Source organism: Aquarana catesbeiana, linkage group LG10 (genome assembly GCF_042186555.1).
Source record: "Aquarana catesbeiana isolate 2022-GZ linkage group LG10, ASM4218655v1, whole genome shotgun sequence".
NCBI classification, from domain to species: domain Eukaryota; kingdom Metazoa; phylum Chordata; class Amphibia; order Anura; family Ranidae; genus Aquarana; species Aquarana catesbeiana.
In genome coordinates, this window is record NC_133333.1 from 257,317,625 (window position 1) to 257,337,594 (window position 19,970).

Consider the following 19,970-nt stretch of genomic DNA (forward strand, 5'->3'; position numbering starts at 1 on the left):
AGGTACTCATTGACGGCCCTCTGCTGCATGTATAGCCACTGCAACATTGACAAATTCGAGTTCAACTTAGTGGGCATATCACAAATCAGGCGGTTTACGGGCAAGTGGATTTCCCGCTGAATTTCAGCCAACCAAGCACTGGCTGTGTATGACCGCCTGAAATGGCTACAGACTCTTCTGGCCAGCTTTAGCACATCTTGCAACCCTGGGTACGTACTTAGGAAACGCTGCACCACCAAATTGAGGACATGTGCCAGGCATGGCACATTTGTCAACTTTCAGTGTCTAAGGGCAGACAGGAGGTTTGAGCCGTTATCAGACACCACCATTCCTGGCTCCAGCTGGCGTGGTGTGAACCACCTCTGAGCCTGTCCTTGCAGAGCTGCAAGAATCTCTGCTCCGGTGTGGTTCCTGTCCCCTAAACACTCCAGCTGAAGCACTGCATGGCACCTTTTAGCCTGAATCTGGAAATAGCCATTTGAACGCTTAGGGGTATACCTGATGTTCATAGGACAATTCTGCAGAGGAGGGCATGGAGGTGGCAGAGGAGGAGGAGGGGGTAGATCTCACAGGTTTGGCATCATCACGACCAGCTGTATGGAGACGTGGGGGCACAACAAGCTGCAGCACCGAGCCCTGTCCTGCATCCTTTCGAGTTGCAAGCAGCGTTACCCAGTGTGCTGTGAACAAAATATCTCGTACTTGCCCATGCTTGCTGAACCACGTGTCAGCAGTAAGGTGGATTTTACGGCTGACTGCCTTGCTCAACGATGCCAGAACATTCCCTTCCACGTGATAGTAGAGAGATGGAATGGCCTTACGTAAAGTAGTAGCGACTGGGAACCTGCCATTGTGGTACAGCACATTGTGCGAATTCACGGAAGGAGGCAGAATCCACCAGGCTGAAAGGCGGAAGTTGGAGAGCCAACAGCTTTGACAGGTTTGCATTTAGACGCTGGGCATGTGGGTGGCAGGGACTGTATTTCTTTTTCTGCTGCAGGAGATGGAGAAATTTGCCGGCTACAGTCTACAGCTGGTGGTGTGTTGCTGGCAGATGTGCTGCTAGAACCTGGGACATGCTGTGCTATACCATCATCCACCGTCAGTGGAGTCTGCTGAGAGGTAATGACCCGGTATAGCAGGGATAGAATGAAGTGGGTAAAGAGGAGGAGGAGGGACAGATTTGTGCCCCTTTTGTGTGGCTTTTAGGTGCTCTTGCCAACGGGCTGAGTGGTTGGACGTTAAATGCCTTGTTAAGCACGTGGTACCCAAATGGCTGGTGTTTTTGCCACGTTTGATGTACCTGAGACACAGATAGCAACAGTGCGATCTGCAGATGTGCTGAAAAAGGACCAGACAGCTGAGCTTTGGGGAGTGGCCAGGGAGATAACAGCTGCAGAATGTGATGGAATAGGGTGGCTGCTTTCTACTCTTTCTTGATGTCGGCCTCCTTGGTGTTGTGACCCCTCACCTTCAGTTTCCTCCTCTGCTCTATCTGGCACCCAAGTCGCATTAGTGACCTCATCATCATCATTACCACTGGAGACAACTTGGCAATACGCTGCGGCTGGGGGGAACATGAATACCTATTTGTCTACCAGTGTTCCTCCCTCTCTCTAGGCTCATGTTCCTGTCATCCTTAACCTCAGAACCAACATCTGAATCCAGTAATGGCTGGGCATCATCAAGGTGCAAATGGCTGACACTGTGGTCAAATAACTCAGCTGATTCCTTCATGGCTGATGTTGGGGATATGGCAGGAATAGATGTGGACAAGGAGGCAGGTTTATCCACTCAGGCAACTGCCGGGGACTTCACACTTGTCTCTGCTTGCGTGACAGAGGAGGATGAGGAAGGTTTAGTAAGCCAGTCCACCTGTGAAGCGCCATCCAATCAACTTTGCTGCATTTGAGTGAATCTGGGCTGACAGTATATCTCTAAATACTGCAGAATTCATCCGGCTGCTTGTTATCTGTCACATCATCAATAACCACCAATGACCCAGTGCCACTGGAAGCCATGCATGCCCATGCCATCACACTGCAAGCTCCAACGTGTGACCATAGATGACGTTGTGTACTTTGGATCATGAGCTTTTCCAAGCCTTCTCCACACTTTTTTCTTCCCATCATTCTGGTACAGATTAATCTTAGATTCATCCGTCCAAAGAATGCTTTTCCAGAACTGCTCTGGCTTTTTTAGATGTTTTTTGGCAAAGTTTAATCTGGCTTTTCTATTCTTCAGGCTTATGAATGGTTTGCATGTTGTGGTGAACCCTCTGTATTTGCTTTTGTGAAGTTTTCTCTTGATTATAGACTTTGACAATGATACGCCCACCTCCTGGAGAGTGTCCTTTACTTGTCTGGATGTTGTGAATGGGTTTTTCTTTACCATAGAGAGGATCCTGTGATCATCCACCATTGTTGTCTTCCATGGACGTTTTTTATGTTGCTGAGCTCACCAGTGCGTTCTTCTTTCCTCAGAATGTACCAAACTGTTGATTTGGCCACTCCTAATGTTGCTGCTATCTCTCTGATGGATCTGTTTAGTTTTTGATGCCTTACAATGGCCTGTTTCACTTGCATGGACAGCTCCTTTGAACGCATGATGTAGGTTCACAGCAATAGATTTTAAATCTAAATACCACACTTAGAATCGACTCCAGACCTTTTACCTGCTTAATTGATGAAGAAATAACGAAGGCGTAGCCCGCACCTGGCCATGAAACAGCTTTTTATTCAATTGTCCATATACTTTTGGTCCCCTGAAAAAGGGGATGGCTATTCTTAAGACCTGTAATTCCTAAACCCTTCCTCCAATTTGGATGTACATACCCTCAAATTAAACCTGAGAGTGTGCATTATCCATTATATAACTATAGCTTGCATATGTTTTGGTAAATACCTGAAAAAAAAACGAAAATTGTGCCTGTGTCCAAATATATATGGACCTAACTGTATACGAAAGACAATGATTCAAGAAAATAGAACAATTTGGCCACTAGATGGAGCTGATGATCATAGGAAATAAGTATTTATTCCTTATGATTATCAGCTCCATCTAGTGGCCATAACAGCAGAGATTTTTCTAAAACTGGAGCACTCAGTTTCTGGTGCAGCTGTGCGTGGTAGCCAATCAGCGTCTAACTTCAGCTTCTTCAGTTAAGCTTTGACAATTAAACCTGGAAGCTGATTGGTTATCATGCACAGCTGCACCAGATTCTGAGTGCTCCAGGTTTAGTAAATAATAGACCAAGGATATGTGTGTGAGCCACTCAGGCTGCATGGAAATGAAGTCCTGTGCCCACCACTGTGAGTGGCAGGCCTGGAAGGGAGCTCATCTACGCTTCAGGCAATGGTACTGTAGGTGTCCTGGGAGCCGCACATCAAGTCAAGACCCTCTGTATGATAGTGAATGGCAGTCTCAGCCTGGACCCCCATCAGGCCACATAGTAAAAAACACCCATTGTGTTATTTTCCTGATTCCTAAATCCCCGGCTACTACAGCAGAGGATACAGCTAATCAAGCACAATCTGTGCTTGATTAGCTGCATTCATGTGTATGGAAACCTCAATTCAGCCACATAAGTGAGGTATAACTATGACCGATAGAGTGATTGCAAATTGGAATGCTATTAGGCTATTTTCTCTCCAGGTGTCAGAAACCATGAATCAGACCGAGACAGAAGTACAGTTTAATCACACTTAGTTTAATAATAAAAGTAAATAGAACAAACATAGTCAAAACATAGCCAAAGTTTGGTAACCAGAACGGATAGTCAGACAAGCCAGAAAGTCAGGAAGCCTGGAATCAGAGTAGTGGAACAGCAAGCAGGATCTGGAGCCAGAAGGAACCTTAGCCAAGCAAGTCTTTAACAGGCACGCTGGAGAGAATCTCTGTGATGTTGACCAGGCGAAGGCAGAGATCATCTGGGCTGGACGGCTTAAGTAAGCAGAACTGACGAGCATGATATTATCAACAGGTGAGTCACTGTGGAGAGATAGGAGCTGACAAATAATCGACAGCTGAGCGGCCAGCTCAGAGAAGGAAGGTCTGAGCCCAGCCCTGACAGTTCCCCTCCTCAACGATCCCTCCCCCTCGGAGGACCACCAGGCTTGAGGGGAAAACATCTATGCAAATCACAGAGGAGGACAGGGGCATGTACGTCAGAGGATGAGACCCAAGAGCGTTCCTCCAGACCGCACCCCTACCAATACACCAGGACCGGGAGTCAACAATGGATTGTACTTCATACTCCTCATGGTTCTCAACCTGTGCAGGGTGAGGACGTGGCACTGAGGTGGTAAAGCGGTTGCAGACCAAACGTTTTAATAAGGAGACACGGAATACATTTGAGATACACATATTAGAAGGAAGGTCTAAAGCGTAAGCCACTGGGTTAATCCTGCGGAGAATATGGAAAGGCCCAATAAACCGAGAGGGAACAGGGAATCGGAGGTTGAGAGATGACAGCCAGATCCTTTCCCCAACCTGGTATCAAGGTGCAGGCAGGTGTCTGCGGTCAACATGGAGTCTGTACCTATCATTGGCATGTCGCAAAGCATCCTGGACTTGTGCCCAAGTGGAATGAAGACCACGGAGATGTTCCTCTAACGCAGGAATGCTCTGCGGAACAAATGAGTCAGGCAACATGGAAGGTTGGAAACCATAGTTCGCCATAAACGGGGACTATCAGGAAGCAGAATTCAAGGCACTATTGTGAGCAAACTCTGCCCACGGTAAGAGGTCTGACCAGTTGTTATGATGGTCAGAAATATAGCAATGTAGGAACTGCTCCAAGGACTGATTGGCTAGTTCTGCAGCCCCATTAGACTGCAGGTGATACGCAGAGGAGAAAGCAAGCTGAACTCCCAACTGTGCACAAAAGGCTCGCCAGAACTGGGACACAAACTGACTACCCCTGTCCGAGACGATCATCTGGGCAAAAATGGAAGCCTTAGAAGTGGGCAACTTCTTCAGTGGAATACAATGAGACATTTTTCGAGAACCGGTCAACCACCATAAGGATAACTATGTTGCCCTGGGAGTTGAGTAACTCCACAATGAAATCCATAGACAGATGGGCCCAAGGCCTCTCTCCACTGGGTATGGGTTGTAGGAGACCCATTGGAAGGTGTCCTGGAGTCTTATGCCGGCCATACACGGTACGAATTTTGTAAGAATCTTCTTTCGAAAATCGTATGAAAGAATTTTCGTATGAATTTCGCACCATTAGTGGGCTGCAACAACGACCGATTTTCGTGCGGCAATCAAATTTAAGGAATTGGACATGTTGGAAATTTTTAGAAAAACAATTTTCTAATCAATGATGGGAGAATCGTACGAGAAATGTAATAAGAGAAGAAAATTTACGGAGAGAAAAGAAGATTCCCGGCCACGAAAATTTGTTTCTGTAGCAACATGCGGTGAAATTGAAGGCTTGGTCGGCCGAATTTCGAAAATCAATGGTGGCATCATCGGATCACAAAAAAAAGAACTTTCTGATTTTGAAAAGAAAATTTGTTCAAAATTCGACCATGTATGGCCTGCTTTACTCTGAGCACACACGAAACAAGCAGCTACGAAGGCGGCTACATCAGCACGTAGACTAGGCCACCAGGGTAAGTCTGGAGCACAGCAGTATGGAGACTCTCAGGGACAAAGCAACAGTCACAAGGTTTCTCAGGCAGAGCATGGACCTGAGCGGCAAGAATTTTGTCACCCAAAGGGGAAGTGAGACTGGTGTGAACTGTAGCCAAAATACAATCAGAGGAATCACACGACAGCTTCCCCTCTACCTCTGACCACAACTGGTTCCCCATCCAGCAGAACCTTTATTCTTGATTGGACTCCAATCCTGCAGTCCCAACCCTACGCTGCTTCTCTCGTTCCTGGATAGGCCTCAGGCAGCCTAGTAGCCAGATGTCCCCAGGATAGGCCACAGGCTTCCAGCCTAGCCACCTGGGCAACATAACACACGTCTACCTAGACAGCCGGCCAGGTGGCACAGAACCCCAATCACCTTACTCCACCAATTAAATAGGCTCTCCCAGCAGGCCAAGGGACCAATGAAACCCCCCGTCAATTGGCTGAGACACCCAATCCATCCATAGTCTGACCTTGCTATACTCTCGACAATCTAATGCCACCAGCAAGCAGAATACATATTGACCTAAATTGATAAAGAAATTAGATTTTTTTTTCACATTTTTTTATTGGATGTTTTATAGCAGAAAGGAAGAAATATAGAAAATTTGTCGCTTTTTTTTTTTTTTATAGCGCAAAAAATAAAAACCGCAGAGGTGATCAAATACAACCAAAAGAAAGCTCTATTTGTGGAAAAAAAAAGACCCTAATTTTATTTGGGTACAGAGGGACACCGTGGGATAATGACACAGGGGGATGCCGTGGGATGAGGACAGCGGGATGGAGTGGGATGAGGACAGGGGGACGCTGTGGGATAATGACACAGGGGGATGCCGTGGGATGAGGACAGCGGGATGGAGTAGGATGAGGACAGGGGGACGCCGTGGGATAAGGACAGGTGGATGCCATGGGATGAGGACAGGGGGATGCTGTGGGATGAGGGCAGAGGGGGGTGCTGTGGGATGAGGACAGAGGGACGCCGTGGGATGAGGACAGGGGGATGCTGTGGGATGAGGACAGCGGGATGGAGTGGGATGAGGACAGGGGGACGCCGTGGGATAAGGACAGGGGGATGCTGTGGGATGAGGACAGCGGAATGGAGTGGGATGAGGACAGGGGGATGCTGTGGGATGAGGACAGCAAGATGGAGTGGGATGAGGACAGCAAGATGGAGTGGGATGAGGACAGGGGGATGCCGTGGGATGAGGACAGCGGGATGGAGTGGGATGAGGACAGGGGGATGCCGTGGGATGAGGACAGCGGGATGGAGTGGGATGAGGACAGCGGGATGGAGTGGGATGAGGACAGGGGGATGCCGTGGGATGAGGACAGCGGGATGGAGTGGGATGAGGACAGGGGGATGCCGTGGGATGAGGACAGCGGGATGGAGTGGGATGAGGACAGGGGGATGGAGTGGGATGAGGACAGGGGGATGCCGTGGGATGAGGACAGCGGGGTGGAGTGGGATGAGGACAGCGGGATGGAGTGGGATGAGGACAGGGGGATGCCGTAGGATGAGGACAGCGGGATGGAGTGGGATGAGGACAGGAGGATGCCGTGGGATGAGGACAGCGGGATGGAGTGGGATGAGGACAGGGGGATGCCGTGGGATGAGGACAGCGGGATGGAGTGGGATGAGGACAGGGGGATGGAGTGGGATGAGGACAGCGGGATGGAGTGGGATGAGGACAGGGGGATGCCGTGGGATGAGGACAGCGGGATGGAGTGGGATGAGGACAGGGGGATGCCGTGGGATGAGGACCGCGGAATGGAGTGGGATGAGGACAGGGGGATGCCGTGGGATGAGGACAGGGGGATGGAGTGGGATGAGGACAGCGGGATGGAGTGGGATGAGGACAGGGGGATGCCGTGGGATGAGGACAGCGGGATGGAGTGGGATGAGGACAGGGGGATGCCGTGGGATGAGGACCGCGGAATGGAGTGGGATGAGGACAGGGGGATGCCGTGGGATGAGTACAGCGGGATGGAGTGGGATAAGGACAAGGGGATGCCGTGGGATGAGGACAGGGGGATGCTGTGGGATGAGGACAGCGGGATGGAGTGGGATGAGGACAGGGGGGCGCCATGGGATAAGGACACAGGGGGAAGGCGTGGGATGAGGACAGAGGGACGCCGTGGGATGAGGGCAGAGGGGGAAGGCGTGGGATGAGTACAGCGGGATGGAGTGGGATGAGGACAGGGGGATTGAGTGGGATGAGGACAGGGGGACACCACCATGGGATAAGGACACAGGGGGAAGGCGTGGGATGAGGACAGCGGGATGGAGTGGGATGAGGACAGCGGGATGGAGTGGGATGAGGACAGCGGGATGGAGTGGGATGAGGACAGCGGGAGGCTGTGGGATGGGGACAGATTAAGGAAGCATATTTTCGACGGCCAGCGGTCTGCTGTCAGACTTTCATATCGTCTGTACACAAGTCCGTCACACAAAAGTCCAAAGTACAAACACGCATGCTCGGAATCAATGCTCACCAAACAGGACATTAGGAGAAGGTGCCCAAAGGGTGGCGTTTAAGAGCTGAAATTGCACTTGGTACGTCACTACGTTCGTGTTTGTTGGCCGACAATTGTGTGCCGTTTGTACGCAAGACAAGATCCTGACACACGCCCTTCGCACAAAAGTCTGACACTCGGTTGGCCAACAATCCGATCGTGTGTACGAGGCTTTAGTCCGTAGGGTTCAATATTGAGTTGGCTCCGCCCTTTGCGGCTTTAACGGCTTCAACTCTTCTGGGAAGGCCGTCCACAAGGTTTAGGAGGGTGTCTATGGGAATGTTTGACCATTCTTCCAGAAGGACATTTGAGGTCAGGCACTGATGGTGGACGAGAAGGCCTGGCTGGCAGTCTCCGCTCTTAGACCCCTTTCACACCGAGGGCGTTTTGCAGGCTCTATAGCGTTAAAAATAGCGCCTGCAACCCGCCCTCAAACAGCTGCTCCATTGTGCGCTGGCAGGACGTCAGGAAAAGTCCTGCCAGCAGCTTCTTTGGAGCATTGAAGGAGCGGTGTGTTTACCGCTCCTCCACCGCTGCTCCCCATTGAAATCAGTGGGGCACCGCCGGCAAAACGCCGGCAAAACGCCGCTATTGCGGGCGGTTTTAACCCTTTCTTGGTCGCTAGCGGGGGGGAAAAGCGCACTGCTAGCGCCCGAAATGCGCCGCAAATCCGACACTATGGGCGGCTCGGTGTGAAAGGGGTCTTATTCATCCCAAATATATCTACAATGGGGTATGGCGCTCCTTATAGGATTATATGGGATGAGCAGCTACAGCGAGGCGGGGGGGGGGGGTGGGGGGTTCCCTCTGTGTCCTGATTAAGTAATAGTTGCAAGCAATAACAGATACCTGAGTGAGGTTTGCAATAAACACATAAACCCTAGTGAAGGTTTACAGAAACCAACAATAGATTGTGCCAAATTATAAAAGTCTCTATGTGATAGGAGAAATCATAATAAATGTAAACTAATGAGTATAAAAGGTGAAAGCTAGAGACCTAATTGGTCCCCTATAATTAAGTGATGCACCTTAAAAAAACCAACATATGGTATGGTGAATTTGCACTGACCAAAAAACATAAACTGCACCTCTGCCTAATAGTTCAGGTATATACACATAACATCAAACAAATCATAGATAGTGATCATAGTCCATAAAGTGATGAATTTCTGCAAAAAACGTGTTCAAATTTTCTTCGGACAAAACCGTGACTGGGGTGCTTTCAAACGTTCTTAGTGACTTTTGTGCTTCATTAAAAATTAAAAAGACCAGATACACCACAAGCCCAGGTACAGATACCATATAGTGGAACGTACCACAGTATTGAGCCAGGTGTATCCCAGCAGTGTGACCCCCCCCCCCCCCCCCCTCGCTGTAGCTGCTCATCCCATATAATCCTATAGGGAGCGCCATACCCCATTGTAGATATATTTGTAACTAGTTGGAGGATCCTTAGGGAAGCTCCTTTCAGGGGGGCTGCATACCTTAATCCTTGTCCTAAGCGCAGCCATCATACATAATTTATTTACTAATTCATCCCAAAGGTGTTCTATCGGGGTTGAGGTCAGGACTCTGTGCAGGCCAGTCAAGTTCCTCCACCCCAAACTGGCTCATCCATGTCTTTATGGACCTTGCTTTGTACACTGGTGTGCAGTCATGTTGGAACAGGAAGAGGCCGTCCCCAAACTGTTCCCACAAAGTTGGGAGCATGAAATTGTCCAAAATGTCTTGGTATGCTGACACCTTAAAGTGATTGAAAAATCTCGTTTTTCATTTAAATAACAAACATATTATTCTTACCTCCTCTGTTGTAATGGATTTGCACAGAGTGGCCCCGATCCTCCTCTTCTCGGGTCCCTCTTCGCCGCTCCTGGCCCCTCCCTCCTGTTGAGTGCCCCCCACACCAAGCAGCTTGCTATGGGGGCACTCGAGTCGAGCTGCAGCTTTGTGTGTCCATTCAGACTGCAGCTGTGCTTCAGCCCCGCCCACTCTCCCTCCTGATTGGCTAACTGACTTTGATTGACAGAGTCAATGGCGCCGCTGCTGTGTCTCAGCCAGTCAGAAGCGAGAGTCCCCGATGGTCGAGGGAGTCATGGACATCACTGGATAGAGAGGGGGCTCAGGTAAGTATTAGGGGGGCTGCTCACAGAATGTTTTATTATCTTAGTGCATAGAATGCACCTTCTGCCTTTACGACCCCTTTAAGGGTTCCCTTCACTGGAACTAAGGGGCCAAGCCCAACCCCTGAAAAACACCATAATCCCCCCTCCCCCCTCCACACCATAATCCCCCCCCTCCACACCATAATCCCCCCCCTCCACACCATAATCCCCCTCCACACCATAATCCCCCCTCCACACCATAATCCCCCTCCACACCATAATCCCCCCCCTCCACACCATAATCCCCCCTCCACAACATAATCCCCCCTCCACACCATAACCCCCCCTCCACACCATAATCCCCCCCCTCCACAACATAATCCCCCCTCCACACCATAATCCCCCTCCACACCATAATCCCCCCCCACACCATAATCCCCCCTCCACACCATAATCCCCCCCTCCACACCATAATCCCCCCTCCACACCATAATCCCCCCTCCACACCATAATCCCCCCCTCCACACCATAATCCCCCCTCCACACCATACTCCCCCTCCACACCATAATCCCCCCTCCACACCATAATCCCCCCTCCCCCCTCCACAACATAATCCCCCCTCCACACCATAACCCCCCCTCCACACCATAACCCCCCCTCCACACCATAATCCCCCCCCTCCACACCATAATCCCCCCCTCCACACCATAATCCCCCCTCCACACCATACTCCCCCTCCACACCATAATCCCCCCTCCACACCATAATCCCCCCCTCCACACCATAATCCCCCCTCCACACCATACTCCCCCTCCACACCATAATCCCCCCCTCCACACCATAATCCCCCCTCCACACCATAATCCCCCCCTCCACACCATAATCCCCCCTCCACACCATACTCCCCCTCCACACCATAATCCCCCCTCCACACCATAATCCCCCCCTCCACACCATAATCCCCCCTCCACACCATACTCCCCCTCCACACCATAATCCCCCCCTCCACACCATAATCCCCCCTCCACACCATAATCCCCCCTCCACACCATAATCCCCCCTTCACACCATAATCCCCCCTCCACACCATAATCCCCCCTCCACACCATAATCCCCCCTCCACACCATAATCCCCCCCTCCACACCATAATCCCCCCTCCACACCATAATCCCCCCTCCACACCATAATCCCCCCTCCACACCATAATCCCCCCTCCACACCATACTCCCCCTCCACACCATAATCCCCCCCTCCACACCATAATCCCCCCTCCACACCATAATCCCCCCCCTCCACACCATAATCCCCCCCTCCACACCATAATCCCCCCCTCCACACCATAATCCCCCCCCCCTCCACACCATAATCCCCCCCTCCACACCATAATCCCCCCCCCTCCACACCATAATCCCCCCTCCACACCATAATCCCCCCTCCACACCATAATCCCCCCCTCCACACCATAATCCTCCCCCTCCACACCATAATCCCCCCCTCCACACCATAATCCCCCCCTCCACACCATAATCCCCCCCTCCACACCATAATCCCCCCTTCTCCACACCATAATCCTCCCCCTCTACACCATAATCCCCCCCCTCCACACCATAATCCTCCCCCTCCACACCATAATCCCCCCCCTCCACACCATAATCCCCCCTCCACACCATAATCCCCCCCTCCACACCATAATCCCCCCTCCACACCATAATCCCCCCCTCCACACCATAATCCCCCCTCCACACCATAATCCCCCCCTCCACACCATAATCCCCCTCCACACCATAATCCCCCCTCCACACCATAATCCCCCCCTCCACACCATAATCCCCCCCTCCACACCATAATCCCCCCCCTCCACACCATAATCCCCCCCTCCACACCATAATCCCCCCTCCACACCATAATCCCCCCTCCACACCATAATCCCCCCTCCACACCATAATCCCCCCCTCCACACCATAATCCCCCCTCCACACCATAATCCCCTCCACACCATAATCCCCCCTCCACACCATAATCCCCCCTCCACCAAATGGTTTGGACCAGTGCACAAAGCAAGGTCCATAAAGACATGGATGAGAGAGTTTGAGGTTGAGGAACTTGACTGGCCTGCACAGAGTCCTGACCTCAACCCCATAGGACACCTTTGGGACAAATTAAAACGCAGACTGCGAGCCAGGCTTTCTCGTCCAACATCAGTGCCTGACCTCACAAATGCTCTTCTGGAAGAATGGTCAAACATTCCCATAGACACCCTCCTAAACCTTGTGGACAGCCTTCCCAGAAGAGGTGAAGCTGTTATAGCTGCAAAGGGCGGAGCCAACTCAATATTGAACCCTACGGACTGGATACACACGATACCATTTTCTGTAGATTGTTTCCTTCAGATTTACCAAAACCAGAAAGTTTAAGAGTTTCAGTTTGTATGCCATCAGGCCGGCCCTTGCACTACATGGTTTTGGTAAATTTAAAGGAAATCTGACAAAAAAAATTTGATAGTGTGTACGGGGGAGGGGGGTGGTCTAATGCCTCGTACACACGATCAGATAATCGGATGATAAAAATGGCTTTCGGATTGATCGCGCGATAGTCTGATCGTTAGTACACAGCTTTCAACAGCCAATCACGACAGTCTGTCCAACAAAACCCAAAAGGGACAAACACGAAAACTTTGCTCGAACGATAGCCCATCGAACGACAATTAATCAGTACAGTATGCGTCCGCCAAAAATCGATAGACAAACACCACAGGTGATCAGAAAGACGAAAATAACCCGGAAGGAGATGGGAGAACGTAAACCATGTTCATACCGCGGAAACGCTACCAACAGAAAGTCGTTTACAACCTATCACAATCCTTCCCAGCAATCAATGAACAGATAATATATTGTAGTTAACCGCTTCAGCCCCGGAAGATTTTACCCCCTTCCTGACCAGAGCACTTTTTACAATTCGGCACTGCGTCGCTTTAACTGACAATTGCGCGGTCGTGCGACGTTGTACCCAAACGAAATTTGCGTCCTTTCTTTTTCGCACAAATAGAGCTTTCTTTTGGTGGTATTTGCGCTATAAACAAAAAAATAAGCGACAAATTTGAGAAAAAAAACAATTTTTCATTTTTTTGCTATAGTAAATACCCCCCAAAAACGTATTTAAAAAACACATTTTTTCCTCAGTTTAGGCCGATATGTATTCTTCTACATATTTTTGTTAAAAAAAAAAATCTCAATAAGCGTATATTGATTGGTTTGCGCAAAAGTTATCGCGTCTACAAACTATGGGAAAGATTTATGTCATTTTTATGATTTTTTTTTTTTCTTACTAGTAATGGCAGCGATCTGCGATTTTTAGCAGGACTGCGACATTGCGGCGGACACATCGGATACTTTTGACACATTTTTGGGACCATTGACGCTTATACAGCGATCAGTGCTATAAAAATGCACTGATTACTGTGTAAATGTCACTGGCAGGGAAGGGGTTAACACTAGGGGGGCGATCAAGGGGTTAAGTGTGTGTTCCCTCAGCGTGTTCTAACTGTATGAGGATAGAACTGACCGGGGGAGGAGACATATCGTTGTCCAACTTAGTAGGAACAAACGATATGTCTCCTGTCCCCCGACAGAACAGGGATCTGTGTGTTTATACACACAAATTCCCGCGCTGGCTCTCGTGCCCGCGATCGCGGGTGGCCGGCGAAGAACGCGCGCTCCCCAGGGCAGCTCTTAAAAGGAAAAACGTACCCATACGTTGTTTTGCCCAGCCGTGCCATTTTGCCGACGTATATCGGCGTGAGCCGGTCGGCAAGCGGTTAAAGCGGAGTTACGCCCAAAAATGGAACTTCCGCTTTTCCGGTCCCCCCCCCCTCTGGTGTCATATTGTGTTTTTTTTTTTTTTTTTTCATTTATTTTATTTTATTTTTTTCTAGAAAATATCCATTTGATAAACAGTTGCAAAATACCGCGCAACATTAAAAATTGCACATGCCATCATTTCATTTTCCGGGATCTCTGCTTTCAGAAAATATATAATTGGGGGGTTAAATTATTTTTTTAAACAATAATTTTAAATGAAAAAATTGCCCAGGTTGAAAAACTATTAAAGCTTATATAAAATTTTGGTGGTTAACCGGTTGCCGACCAGCGCGCGACAATATATGTCGGCACAATGGCATGGCTGCGCAAATGGGTGTACGGGTACGTCTCCTTTAAGACGTGGCATTGTGGGCGCGTGCGTGTCGCCTGGTGCGTACTTCCGTGACCGTGCCCACGGGCCCCGTGGACTCGATGTTCGCCGGTGTCTCGCGCTCGTGTCACGGAGTGGCAGAACGGGGAGAATTCCTATGTAAACAAGGCATTTCCCTGTTCTGCCTTGTGACATGACAGAGATCACCTGTCATCGGGAGCAGTGATCGCTGTCATGTCAGTGGTAGCCCATCCCCCCCCCCCCCCCCAGTTAGAATCACTCTCTAGGACACACTTAACCCCTTCATCGCCCCCTAGTGTTTAACCCCTTCCCCTGCCGGTGTCATTTGCACAGTAATCAGTGCATTTTTATAGCACTGATCGCTGCATAAATGACAATGGTCCCAAAATAGTGTCAAAAGCGTGCGATGTGTCTGCCGCAATGTCACAGTCACGATAAAAAAAATCGCAGATCACCGCCATTACTAATAAAAAAAAATTAATAAAAATGCCACAAATCTATCCCCTATTTTGTAGATGCATATAACTTTTGCGCAAACCAATCAATATACGCTTATTGCGATTTTTTTTTTTTTACCAAAAATATGTAGAAGAATACGTATCGGCCTAAACTGAGGAAAAAATTTGTTTTTTTATATATTTTTTGGGGATATTTATTATAGCAAAAAGTAAAAAATATTGCTTTTTTTTTTTCAAAACTGTCGCTCTTTTTTTGTTTATAGCGCAAAAAAATAAAAACCGCAGAGGCGATCAAATACCACCAAAAGAAAACTCTATTTATGGGGAAAAAACTACGTCAATTTTGTTTGGGTGCAACGTCACACGACCGCGCAATTGTCAGTTAAAGCGACGCAGTGCCGTATCGCAAAATGTGCTCTGGTCAGGAAGGGGTTAAATCCTTCCGGAGCTGAAGTGGTTAATGAAGGGATTATTCGAATGTGGCCCTTTTTTTCCGCTATGCACAGACCTTTAATCCTTACACAGGAGGACAGAATGTCACTTTCATGTATAACAAACGAACAGGAGACTGTTCTCTGTTCATAATGCAGACACAATAATCAGACAGGTATGTTCAGCACGCGCGGTCTGTCAAAGCAAATGATTTCCACTCATTACACCGGTGAACCCTGGTCTATTTTATCATAAGTCCTCACATTTTGAATTCTACGAAAACAGAAAAAAATCTGCCTTGTTGGGACAAATAACAATGTGTTCCTCCAGCACTGAAGCAATGGCTCGGAGGGAACGGCTCTTGTTGTTTTTATTTGGGCATTGTGTGTTTAATTAACTCATCCCTATTAACAATCCAGTGTACAGATCCATCCTGCTCATTGCCATCCTAATATCTTCCTATTGTGTTTATGTCAGGAGCAAAATTGGATTCTGGTAATGGCAAAATTAATTCACCCTTACAATCTCTGCCTGAATTTCTTATCAGAAGAGCAGAATATGCACAGGGATTCTGGCTTGTGCCGTGCTGTTCTTCAAAATGGCAAAAAAAAAAAAACCAAAAAACACTTTATTGTAATTTATGTGTTGTTAAGGCTCGGTTCACATAGGGGCGACTTGTCAGGCGACCTAGTCGCCTGACAAGTCGCCTCCCGTTCTGTGCTACGGAACCGTTCTAATAGGAGCGACACAAGTCGCTCCGACTTAGAAAAAGGTTCCTGTACTACTTTGGGGGCGACTTGGGGCGACTTGCATAGACTTCTATACAGAAGTCGTTTTGCAAGTCGCCTCAGAAGTCGTTTGCAGGTCGCCTCGCTGAGGCGACCTGCAAGTCGTGCCGCCCCTGTGTGAACCGGCACTTAAGGTGCTCTGCAGTGAAAATGAATACAAATCAGCTTTGGGCTGAATACAAGGAGCACAAACTTCCATTCAGTCCCTTCTGTCTGTAACCCGATGATCCTGGAACACACCTTTTGGTACTGTTGGAACACGCTCCTTTCTATTCTCTTTTATTTCTATTCTCCAGTTCGTTTTGTCTGTAACCTGGTGATCCTGGAACATGCCCGCTTGTGATGTTGGAACACCTTCCTTTGCATTCTCTTTGATTTCAATTACTTATTCTTATCTGTCTGTAACCTGGTGATCCTGGAACACATCTGCTTGTGATGTTGGAACACCCTCCTTCACATTCTCTTTGATTTCTATTCCTTAGTCTCCTCTGTCTGTAACCTGGTGATCCTGGAACACACCTGCTGGTAATGTTGGAACACCCTCCTTTCTATTCTTTTTTATTTCTATTCTCCAGTTCCTTTTGTCTGTAACCTGGTGATCCTGGAACACACCTGCTTGTGATGTTGGAACACCCTCCTTTCTATTCTCTTTTAGTTCTATTTTCCAGTTCCTTTTGTCTGTAATCTGGTGATCCTGGAACACACCTGCTTGTGATGTTGGAACACCCTCCTTCACATTCTCTTTGATTTCTATTCCTTAGTCTCCTCTGTCTGTAACCTGATGATCCTGGAACACACCTTCTGGTACTGTTGGAACACCCTCCTTTCTATTCTCTTTTATTTCTATTCTCCAGTTCGTTTTGTCTGTAACCTGGTGATCCTGGAACATGCCCGCTTGTGATGTTGGAACACCTTCCTTTACATTCTCTTTGATTTCAATTACTTATTCTTATCTGTCTGTAACCTGGTGATCCTGGAACACATCTGCTTGTGATGTTGGAACACCCTCCTTCACATTCTCTTTGATTTCTATTCCTTAGTCTCCTCTGTCTGTAACCTGGTGATCCTGGAACACACCTGCTGGTAATGTTGGAACACCCTCCTTTCTATTCTTTTTTATTTCTATTCTCCAGTTCCTTTTGTCTGTAACCTGGTGATCCTGGAACACACCTGCTTGTGATGTTGGAACACCCTCCTTTCTATTCTCTTTTAGTTCTATTTTCCAGTTCCTTTTGTCTGTAATCTGGTGATCCTGGAACACACCTGCTTGTGATGTTGGAACACCCTCCTTCACATTCTCTTTGATTTCTATTCCTTAGTCTCCTCTGTCTGTAACCTGATGATCCTGGAACACACCTTCTGGTACTGTTGGAACACCCTCCTTTCTATTCTCTTTTATTTCTATTCTCCAGTTCGTTTTGTCTGTAACCTGGTGATCCTGGAACATGCCCGCTTGTGATGTTGGAACACCTTCCTTTACATTCTCTTTGATTTCAATTACTTATTCTTATCTGTCTGTAACCTGGTGATCCTGGAACACATCTGCTTGTGATGTTGGAACACCCTCCTTCACATTCTCTTTGATTTCTATTCCTTAGTCTCCTCTGTCTGTAACCTGGTGATCCTGGAACACACCTGCTGGTAATGTTGGAACACCCTCCTTTCTATTCTTTTTTATTTCTATTCTCCAGTTCCTTTTGTCTGTAACCTGGTGATCCTGGAACACACCTGCTTGTGATGTTGGAACACCCTCCTTTCTATTCTCTTTTAGTTCTATTTTCCAGTTCCTTTTGTCTGTAATCTGGTGATCCTGGAACACACCTGCTTGTGATGTTGGAACACCCTCCTTCACATTCTCTTTGATTTCTATTCCCTAGTCTCCTCTGTCTGCAACCTGATGATCCTGGAACACACCTTCTGGTACTGTTGGAACACCCTCCTTTCTATTCTCTTTTATTTCTATTCTCCAGTTCGTATTGTCTGTAACCTGGTGATCCTGGAACATGCCCGCTTGTGATGTTGGAACACCTTCCTTTTCATTTTCTTTGATTTCTATTCTCCAGTTCCTTTTGTCTGTAACCTGGCGATCCTGGAACACACCTGCTTGTAATGTTGGAGCACCCTCCTTCACATTCTCTTTGATTTCTATTCTCCTGTTCCTTTTGTCTGTAACCTGGCGATCCTGGAACACACCTGCTTGTGATGTTGGAGCACCCTTCTTCACATTCTCTTTGATTTCTATTTCTTAGTCTCCTCTGTCTGTAACCTGGTGATCCTGGAACACACCTGCTGGTAATGTTGGAACACCCTACTTTCTATTCTCTTTTATTTCTATTCTCCAGTTCCTTTTGTCTGTAACCTGGCGATCCTGGAACACACCTGCTTGTGATGTTGGAGCACCCATTTCTTTTTTCCAGTCACTTATGTCTGTATCCTGGTGAATTGGGAACACGCCCGCTGGTGACATTGGAACACCCTCCTCTCTATTCTCTTCTATTTCTATTCTTCAGTCCCTTTTGTCAGTAACCTGGTGACACTGGAACACACCTGCTGGTGACACTGGAACACCCTGCTTTCTATTCTATTCTATTTCTGTTCCTTAGTTCCTTTTGTCTGTAACCCGATGATGTCAGAACATCCCCTTTTTATTCTCTTCTATTTCTATTCTCCAGCCCTTTTTGTCTGTAACCTGGTGATCCTGGAACACATCCACTTGTTGGAAAACGCATGCTGGGTTGATGATGTCACAAGAGGGCAGGGTTCACTGGGTCACGTCATCAGGTGCCCCTGCCCCTTAGTTATTAAAGAAATGTCAGACGGCGGATCTGTTAGCGGCTGAGCCTTCGTCGGGTGCAGAGATTTTTTTCCTGTCCGGTGGCCAGCATTTATCGTGATTGACGTTGGATCTACTTTGGGGGACATTTATATTTTTATTTATTTATTTATTTTTTTTTTAATAAAGGAATTGTCAAAAACTGTTGTGTTTTTACCCGCTTTTTAGGTGAATGAGTAGAGGTACTACAGTGAGGGAAAAAAGTATTTGACCCCCTGCTGATTTTGTACGTTTGCCACTGACAAAGAAATGATTGGTCTATAATTTTAATGGTCGGTTTTATTTTAACAGTGAGAGACAGAATAACAACAAAAATATCCAGAAAAACGCATTTCAAAAAGTTATAAATTGATTTGCATTTTAATGGGTGAAATACTTGGTGGCAAAACCCTTGTTGGTGATCACAGAGGTCAGACGTTTCTTGGAGTTGGCCTCCAGGTTTGCACACATCTCAGGAGGGATTTTGTCCTCTTTGCAGATCCTCTCCAAGTCATTAAGGTTTCCAGGCTGACGTTTGGTAACTCGAACCTTCAACTCCCTCCACATATTTTCTATAAGATTAAGATCTGGAGATCGGCTAGGCCACTCCAGGACCTTAATGTGCTTCTTCTTGAGACACTCCTTTGTTGTCTTGGTCGTGTGTTCTGGGTCATTGTCATGCTGGAATACCAATCCACAACCTATTTTGAATGCCCTGGCTGAGGGAAGGAGGTTGTCACCCAAAATTTGATGGTACATGGCCCCATCCATCGTCCCTTTGATGCGGTGAAGTTGTCCTGTCCCCTTAGCAGAAAACACCCCCAAAGCATAATGTTTCCACCTCCATGTATGACGGTGGGGGATGGTGTTCTTGGGGTCCTAGGCAGCATTCCTCCTCCTCCTCCAAACACGGCGAGTTGAGTTGATGCCAAAGAGCTCGATTTTGGTCTCATCTGACCACAACACTTTCCCCCAGTTCTCTTCTGAATCATTCAGATGTTCATTAG